Source organism: Saimiri boliviensis, chromosome 15 (genome assembly GCF_048565385.1).
Source record: "Saimiri boliviensis isolate mSaiBol1 chromosome 15, mSaiBol1.pri, whole genome shotgun sequence".
In the NCBI taxonomy this organism is placed as follows: domain Eukaryota; kingdom Metazoa; phylum Chordata; class Mammalia; order Primates; family Cebidae; genus Saimiri; species Saimiri boliviensis.
Genome location: NC_133463.1, coordinates 73,438,304 through 73,447,486, shown reverse-complemented (window position 1 = coordinate 73,447,486; position 9,183 = coordinate 73,438,304).

Genomic DNA, 9,183 nt, shown 5'->3' with positions numbered 1-9,183 from the left:
GGCTTCCCCTTTCCCTTCTGCCAAGACTGGAAGCTCCCTGAGGCCTCCTCAGAAGTAGATGCCGCCCTACTTCCTGTACAGCCTGCAGACCGGTGAACGAATTAAACTTCTTTTCCTAATAAATTACCCAGCCTCAGGTGTTTTTAACAGTGCAAGAACGAGCTAATAAAGCTGTTGTTCCTCCTCTTGACGGTTCCTGGCCCACACCAGGAACCTGCCTGGATAGTTTCCTTAGAATTTGGCTGAAGTAAGTTGAGGCCGTGTCACTGTTATTGAAGAACCAGACATACACTTCTTAACAAACAGGCAGACTATTTTTTAAAAAAACATTAATTACACATTTTATTTGTAAAAGCAACATAACAACACCATTAGGCCATTGTTAATAACAGCTTTATTGTTATATGATTCACTACCATAAAATTCACCCTTTCACAGTGTATAATTAGCCACAGAGTTGTACAATTATCACCACTAATTCCAGAATATTTTCATCACCTCCAAGAAGAACCCCATGACCTTTAGCAGGCACTCCCTAGTCTCTCCTCCCCACTCCCCCAGCTCCTGACAACTGCAAATCCACTTTCTGTCCAGGGATTTATTTGCCTACTCTGGACATTGCATAGAAACAGAATAATACAGGCCGGGAGCAGCAGTTCCCAGCAGTTTGGAAATCTAAGGCAGGTGGATTGCTTGAGCTTAGGCGTTCAAGACCAGCCTGGGCAACATGGCAAAACCCCAGCTCTACAAAAAATACAAAAATTGGCCGGGTGTGATGGTGCACACCTGTGATCCCAGCTACTTGGAGGCGGAGGTAGGAGGATCATTTGAGCCTGGGAGGTGAAGGCTGCAGTGCACTGAGACCACATCACTGCATTCCAGCATTAGGGACAGAGTGAGACCTGTCAAAAGAAAAGAAAGAAAGAGGGCCAGTCGCGGTGGCTCACGCCTATAATCCCAGCACTTTGGGAGGCCGAGACAGGTGGATCACGAGGTCAAGAGATCGCAGTGGCTCACGCCTATAATCCCAGCACTTTGGGAGGCCGAGACGGGTGAATCACAAGGTCAAGAGATCGAGACCATTCTGGTCAACATGGTGAAACCCCGTCTCTACTAAAAATACAAAAATTAGCTGGGCATGGTGGCACACGCCTGTAGTCCCAGCTTCTCGGGAAGCTGAGGCAGGAGAATTGCTTGAACCCAGGAGATGGAGGTTGCGGCGAGCCGAAGTCGTGCCATTGCACTCCAGCCTGGGTAACAAGAGCGAAACTCCGTCTCAAAAAAAAAAAAAAACAAAACAAAAAAAGAAAGAGAGAAAGACAGAGAGGGAGAGAAGAAAGGGAGGGAAGAAAGAGAGGCTGGGAGGAAATAATAGAATATGTGGCCTTTTCCTTTCGTTTAGCATAATGTTTTCAAGGTTTATCCATGTTGTATCATTAATTAGTACTTTATTCCTTTTTATGGTTGAATAATATTCCATTACATGGTATAACACTTTGTTTATTCATTCATCAGTTGATGAATATGCTTGGCCATTATGAATACTACTGCTGTGACCATTCATGTATAAGTTTTTGTGTGGACATATGTTTTTAATTTTCTTGGTATACACCTGGGATTGGAATTGCTGAATTGTATAGTAACTCTATGCTTAACCCTTTGAGGAGCTGCTAAGTTATTTTCCAAAGAGACTGTACCATTTTTATGCCTACCAGTAATGCCTGAGAGTTCTAATTTCTCTACATCCTCATTAGCACTTATTATTGTCCATTTTTAAAATTATGACTATTCTAGTGAATATTAGGCAAATTTTTTTTTTTTTTTTTGAGATGGAGTTTCGCTCTTGTTACCCCTGCTGGAGTGCAATGGCGCGATCTCGGCTCACGGCAACCTCCGCCTCCTGGGTTCAGGCAATTCTCCTGCCTCAGCCTCCTGAGTAGCTGGGATTACAGGCACGCGCCACCATGCCCAGCTAATTTTTTTTTTTTTTTTTTTGAGACAGAGTTTCGCTCTTGTTACTCAGGCTGGAGTGCAATGGCATGATCTCGGCTCACCGCAACCTCCGCCTCCTGGGTTCAGGCAATTCTCCTGCCTCAGCCTCCTGAGTAGCTGGGATTACAGGCACATGCCACCATGCCCAGCTAATTTTTTGTATTTTTAGTAGAGAAGGGGTTTCACCATGTTGTCCAGGATGGTCTCAATCTCTTGACCTCGTGATCCACCCGCCTCGGCCTCCCAAAGTGCTGGGATTACGGACTTGAGCCACCGGGCCCGGCGTAGGCAAAATTTTAAAGAGAAAAAAATTTCACAGTTGTTTCTTCACGTCTTCCCTTGGCCTCCCAAAGTGCCAGGAGCCACTGCTCGCGGCTTCTACTATTCTATTTCTATGCAATGTCAGGAGTAGGCAAATCCCTAGAGACAGAAAGTTGAAGGCTTAGAACTGTGCTTGGCATGTAGCAGACAACGCCTAACATGTAGTTGTTCAATAAATAAGTAATTTTGTCATCTCAATGTGACTATTTCCATTTTGTTTTATTCTTGTCTAATCTACCTACACAATACATGTCACACAGTTATAACTATATTTGCATTTTTTTTCTGCTTTCATCTCATATTAAACTTAAACAATCCTACGTTTCCACCCAGGCTTCATAATTATTATTGTATTGGCTGCCTAATAGTTCACTTATTGGATGCAGTGTAATGGACTAAACCATTAGATAGTCAGTGTGCACTAACGTTCTTTTTGCAGCCACTACTACTCCTCTCCTTATTCTATGCTGTCTTTGTTTAAGTAACGAAGCTTAGAAGGCAGGGTTCATAATTGGGTCAGACCCTTAGGTAATTTATCCAGGTACAACAACACAGGAAACCAAAGCAGGACCCTGGAATCCATTCAGGATTGTGATGATTAACTTGATGTGTCAACTTAGAGGGTGTTTCTGGATGAGATTGACATTTAAGTTGGTGATCTCCGAGTAAAGGAGATTGCTCTTTCATGATATGGGTGGGCCTCATCCAATGAATTGAAGATTTGAATAGAAAACAAGACCAGCTTCCCAGTCCATTAAATCTCTTTTTCTTTATAAATTACTCAGTCTTGGGTATGTCTTTATTAGTAGCATAAGAATAGACTAATATACCCCTTGAAGGCAAAGACTGTGCCTGAAGCCCCATTTTAGCTCTTGGGTTCACCAGTTAAATCCTCAACAAATTTTGGCCATTATTTGTCAATTGCTATTGTCTGCATGGGTCCCCCAAAATTCACGTGTTGGAAACTTAATCCCATGCAACAGTTTTTGGGAGGTGGGGCCTAATAAAAGGTGGTTAGGTCAGAGGGCTCTGACCTCAAGGATGGATTAACGTTGTTATCACAGGAATGGGTTCTTTATCTCAAGAGTAGCTTTGTTATAAAAGTGAGTCTGGTCTCCTCTCACTTGCTCACTGTTGCCCTTTCTTGCCTTCCACCTTCTGCCATCACATGACACAACATGAAGGCCCTCACCAGACGCAGGCACCATGCTCTTACACTTTCCAGCCTCTGGAACTGTGAGCCAAATAAACTTCTATTGTTTATAAATTAATTCATCACAGGTATTCTGCGATAGCAGCAGAAAACAGACTAAGACACAAATATTCAAGGTGTGCCTACCTTGTGCCTGCTCCTGTGTGAACAGCTTCAATACACGGTCTGGATCACATTTTACAACCAGTACATGAAGGGCTGTTCTCACGTACATGGTAGATTGCCTGGTGGAATGGAATTCTCTTTAAAAGCTTGACATTTAAGAATTCCTGGCTGCTTCTCTGTGTGTCAGGGAGAAAGCAAACCTTCTAGAAACATCTTTCACTATTCTAGGAAGAATCACTTGAATAGCACGTCTAAGTAAACAATGCAAAGAGGTAGATACCCATTTCCTGGAGAGATAGAAAGGTCAGGATAATAGTTTCCCTTCGTCCCCTTCTTATGAGGTAGACAAAGTCAGTACCTCTTCTCCTTCCATTTCCCTAAATCCTCTCAGGGGATAAAGCTGACTGCTAGAGGGTAGTGGGAGAGGGCTTCTAGAGGCAAGAGAAGGAAAATCTAGATAAAATAGAGTCTCGTGTCTAGTTTACATACATAGCTGCTCCTGAACAGCTATTCCCTCTCCTCTCCAGCCTGGTTCCCAGCTCGGCTCCACAGGATCTCTCGTTTCTCTCCTTTTCTAGAAAGTTCTTGTCCTACCTCACGATTCCCACCACACATAGCCTTTTTCTTCCCTGTGTCTGCATTGCATAATTTAACCCAATGGCTCCCAATGTGCTTTTTAAATATGATAACATTTTTAACCATTTAAAATTGTATTTATCTGTATAAAACTAACACATACTTGTAAAAATACTGCAAAAAATACAGAAATGTATCATGTAGAATGTTGGAGTCCCTTGTTATGCCATCCATTGAGATAATTGTCACCGACAACTGCTCTTGTGTCTTTTCTGGATCGTTTTCTGCATATTGTATAATCACAGAAGTGTTAGTAGGTAATACTGCAATGAGCAAAGTACTTGCCACGTGCTTTATATTTTGCTGATACTATTTAATTTAATCCTCACATCACGTTCCTGATATAGGATTATTAGATTCCATTTGACAAAAAAGAAAACCGAGGCTCACAGAACAGTAAATCAACTTGCACATGGTCCAATGAAGCAAGTGGCAGAGCAAGGTTCAAATCTCAGCAGCTGAGCTCCAGAACTCGCTTTCTTTGCCACCATGATATGTGTTACTGTGTCTACAATTTGGGATAATAATATAAACGCTGGTTTGCAATGCGCTTTTACACTTAGTATTTTTAAAAACTAGTACTTATAAATGCACTTCATTTTTTTTTTTTTTTTTTTGAGACGGAGTTTCGCTCTTGTTACCCAGGCTGGAGTGCAATGGCGCAAACTCGGCTCACCGCAACCTCCGTCTCCTGGGTTCAGGCAATTCTCCTGCCTCAGCCTCCTGAGTAGCTGGGGTTACAGGCACACGCCACCATGCCCAGCTAATTTTTTGTATTTTTAGTAGAGACGGGGTTTCACCATGTTGACCAGCATGGTCTCAATCTCTTGACCTCATGATCCACCCGCCTCGGCCTCCCAAAGTGCTGGGATTACAGGCTTGAGCCACCGGGCCCGGCCCGCACTTCATTCTTTATTAATGCAAGGAGTTAATGCATTGTACCACAAAGTAAAATGTTAGTGATTCCACAGTCTAGGCATTGTGCATTCGAACTGAATTTGTGTTTTGTACATCACAACAGTAGCTACAAATATTTGACGAGAAGGGTATATGTATGAATGAGACACACAATTTCTCAGATTTATACTGTGGACATAACCAAAGACAAACCAAATGAGAAAAGCAAAAGCTATTTATTCTAAGTTTGCTATAGCAAGGGAGTCAAACTCCAACTCCTCATTCTGCCAGAGACTCAAAAGCAGGAAGAGGAGTGGAAAAACCCATCAACTGGGAAAAAGGGAAGGTTTCAGTGTGCCCTGATCGGGTGCTGTTGTCCTGGGGAGGCTGGAGCCAGCTAACGAGAAGTGGCGCATCCTGCATGATTGATTAGGGTGCATCTCTTGCTTTCTCTGGTAGATCCTGAATTGGAAGCAGGGACAAAAATCAGGAAGGCTGTCTGCTATTAATCAAATCCTGCCATTTGGGGTCAATTGTTACAGAAGTTACTGTTTAGCTTCCCGGTTTGTTACTAGGGATAGCAATTCTGGCTTCCTGCAAGTCTGACTTGTTACAGTAAGCTGGCTTTCTGGGCTGGTTATTGTGGATAAGGGGGTTGGTTTCCTGGGCTGGTTGCTGCAAGTTTGGGGTTCAAGTGCTACTTTTATATATGGTCTGGCCATTGCCCATTGCCCATTTGTATATTCAGTCCCTCCATAGGCAAGGCTTGGTGGTTCAAGGGATGCGTGATTCCCATCAGCACATTCCAGGGAGGACCCTCTCTTCGCAGCCCATAGAAGGGAATCCAGTGCTTTAGAACTATCAGAAAATAATGCAGGCAGGTATTCCGGGACTTAGATGCTTTGGGCAGGTAGCAATCTTGCTTGACCTCTGTGTCGTCAAATGTCAGGTATTTTACCAGGCATGGAGCAGAGTCCTCAGTATGCATTCTTCTCCAGAGTAAAACAAGAGTCCAATAAGGTGGTTTTAGCTGTGATGCACTGGGAAGATGGTGCTGTGTGTTGTTAAGACATTTAGAATCAGAAGTTTTGGGTTCTAGCACTATTTCTGCCACTTACTAGTTCCGTGCCTTTGAGAGGTCCACAGCTCCAAGCTTGTTTCTGCTCCTGGAAGGTAAGTCCAATTGAGCCCTTTCACAGCCAACCCACCCCTGTGTCAGTGTGAGATCTGCAACAGTATCTGTGAGAAGGCTTCATAAATTATGTAGAGTGCAAATGTGAGTGTTATCAGGATTATAGCATGTTATTGCCTAGAATCGCGCTTCCAATATTTTATAGTGTCCACTCATGGGACGCTCTTAAATTTTTTTTTTTCCTGGCTTTATTCTCAGCCAGGCTACAGCAAGGAGCCTTACTTGATCAGTAAAGTCTTTACTTAGGTATTTACTTAGCTTCTGGGTCTTTAAAGCAGCACACGATTTTCAAGTGAGTTATTCAATTAATCGTTTCTGTATCACTCTGATGCCCCTTTGCACTGTCTGCTTATTGAAAGCCATCCCATCTGGAGGGGCTGCCCTAACTCCCTGCTCATCTTGCAAACAGATCAAGTGGTCTCTAGGGGAAATCCCAATTAATGGCAAAATCAATTAGTCACAAGTTGGGAAGAAAGAGAGAGCCAAATGGTTACCCAACACACAATTTACCCTCCTTTACACAATGTGGTGGTCCAGTAATGCATCTAAATGGGATTTCTACAAATTGAATCAAAATGAAGAAGATTGCTATTTAAAGGACCCCCGGGGGGGATTACTTGATAAAGGATCTTTCCATATTCATGAATGAGTCTCTTGAGAAAACTGCTATTTCTAAATTTGAATTCTTAAAATCCAGTTTTCAAATTATTATTATATTAGAATATTTTCTATAATGATAATAGTCATAGAGACCCAATGACTAAAAAGTACATGAATTGTGTGGCTATAGATATTTCTCCTTTCGGAGATAAAGTTTAAAGAGAGATGGTACCTTCACGACAGGTAGGTCCTTCATACAAAGACCTTCCTTGTATACAAGGTCCTTCCTTCACTTTGATGAAGGAAGAAAAATTTTAACTCAGGCTGAAGAAAATCTCAAACAATTAGTTATAACCAGTAAAGGAATGGGCTGCCCTTTGAAGTATTAAGCTTCCTGTCAGAAAAAAAAAAAATTAGATTATAAAAAACAACTTTGTGGAAATCTGTTTTCCTTTTCTTTGTGGGGCGGAAGGTGGAGACAGAGACTCGCTCTGTTGCCCAGGCTGGAGTGCAGTGGCAGAATCTCGGCTTACCACAACCTCTGCCTCCTGGGTTCAAGTGATTCTCCTGGCTTAGCCTTCTGAGTAGCTGGGACTACAGACGCACGACACCATGGCCAGCTAATTTTTGTATTTTTAGTAGAGATGGGGTTTCACTATGTTCATCAGGCTGGCCTCAAACTACTAACGTTGTGATCCACCCACCTTGGCCTCCCAAAGTGCTGGGATTACAGACATGAACCACTTCGCCCAGCCTATTTTCGTTTTACAATTAGTCTTAAATTTGTTCTAGAAAATACATGTCTGTGGAAGTATGAGACGGGAAGCTCTCTCCTATTTCAATAGGTTTATGTTAAAATAGCTTTAGGGTCAAATAAATAGAAACAAGAAGTTTTGAGGGAAAGGAACTGCCCCAGTGGCCACTGGGAAGAAGAAAACAGCGGGCCTCCTGCTGTTTGTATTTATAGACGCATCAAGGGGGTGTGGGGTGTCAGGGCACACGGGGGAGGATGAAGCATCACCCGAGAAAGGTCTTTCTTCTTTCACCACGAATGCCTCCTTGAGTCACTGCCTGGAGCCAACAGCATCATCTCTTCCTTAATCTCTTTTCCCATCTGTTTCTGCAACACATAAACACGCACCTACACACACAGACAGACATATATGTTTAGATACCTAAAACAGACAAAGAACTCACAGAGCTTAAAATCAGGCCTGCAGGTCAGTCAGACTCAGATGGAAGACATCGCCCAGAAGGCGCCAACCCTCTTATTTTACAAATGAGGGAAGCAAGGCCCAGAGAGGCTGTGACTCACCTGTCACTCAGATGGGCAAGTCATTTCTTTTCCCTCCATCTCCTGATGTGCATCACAGCATCTTCCTGCCTTGAAGACGGGGAGCCAGGGGACGTTGTGCTTATTAGTTGGGTAATGGCTGCCACCACCTTTGAAGATGCTGGATAGGATCCCAGGTAAATAGCATTACCCACCCTGCAAATGAAATGGTTCCCTGTACACAACTTGTTTTCACTTGTTGCCCGTGGCTGCTGGCCACTTGTGGCTGTAAAGATAACTGCTGAACTCCAGGTCACAAGCATCTGTCTGCTCACCACCTTCAGAAAATAGAAGGGCTGGTTGTGGTTCTTATTATTAAAAGCAAACACATCCATTATTAAAAGTAAACAAGGCTGAACTGCTTTGAAACAATTGATTAAATGTCTCCTGGTTCAGAAGCCTAAATTCACCCCTGTTCGCCCAGACCAAGCCTTCCTTATCGAAAATCTAAAGAGGGAACCTAACAGTTTCTTGTTAAGAATCCCCCTGCCCCCTGCCCTCAACCACCATGGTTCTCTTGGGCATCCAGTAACTGCTGCAGACTAAGCTCAGTAATCATATGATCTCTAATTCTCAAGATTTTGAAATGAGCATTACATTTTGTCTTTTAAAAATGGCATGGGCCAGTCAAGTAGTTTGCTCAGGGACACAGCTGAAACACTGGAACACCAGAATTTGAACTTGAGTCTCTATGACTTCAAACCCCATGTCCATTCCATCTGACACACTGCCCCTGTTAAAAATAAGGCTCCCATGTCAATGTTTCTGTTGTTTATTTCAAAGAAAAGCTCAAGATCTAGGAGAAGAAAGTCTGCTGTCTGCTCAAGTAAAGTTTCTTGAAATTGCAGGCATTCTGGTAGAATTGCCACGGGGGGAAGCTGTGAGCCACCCTGT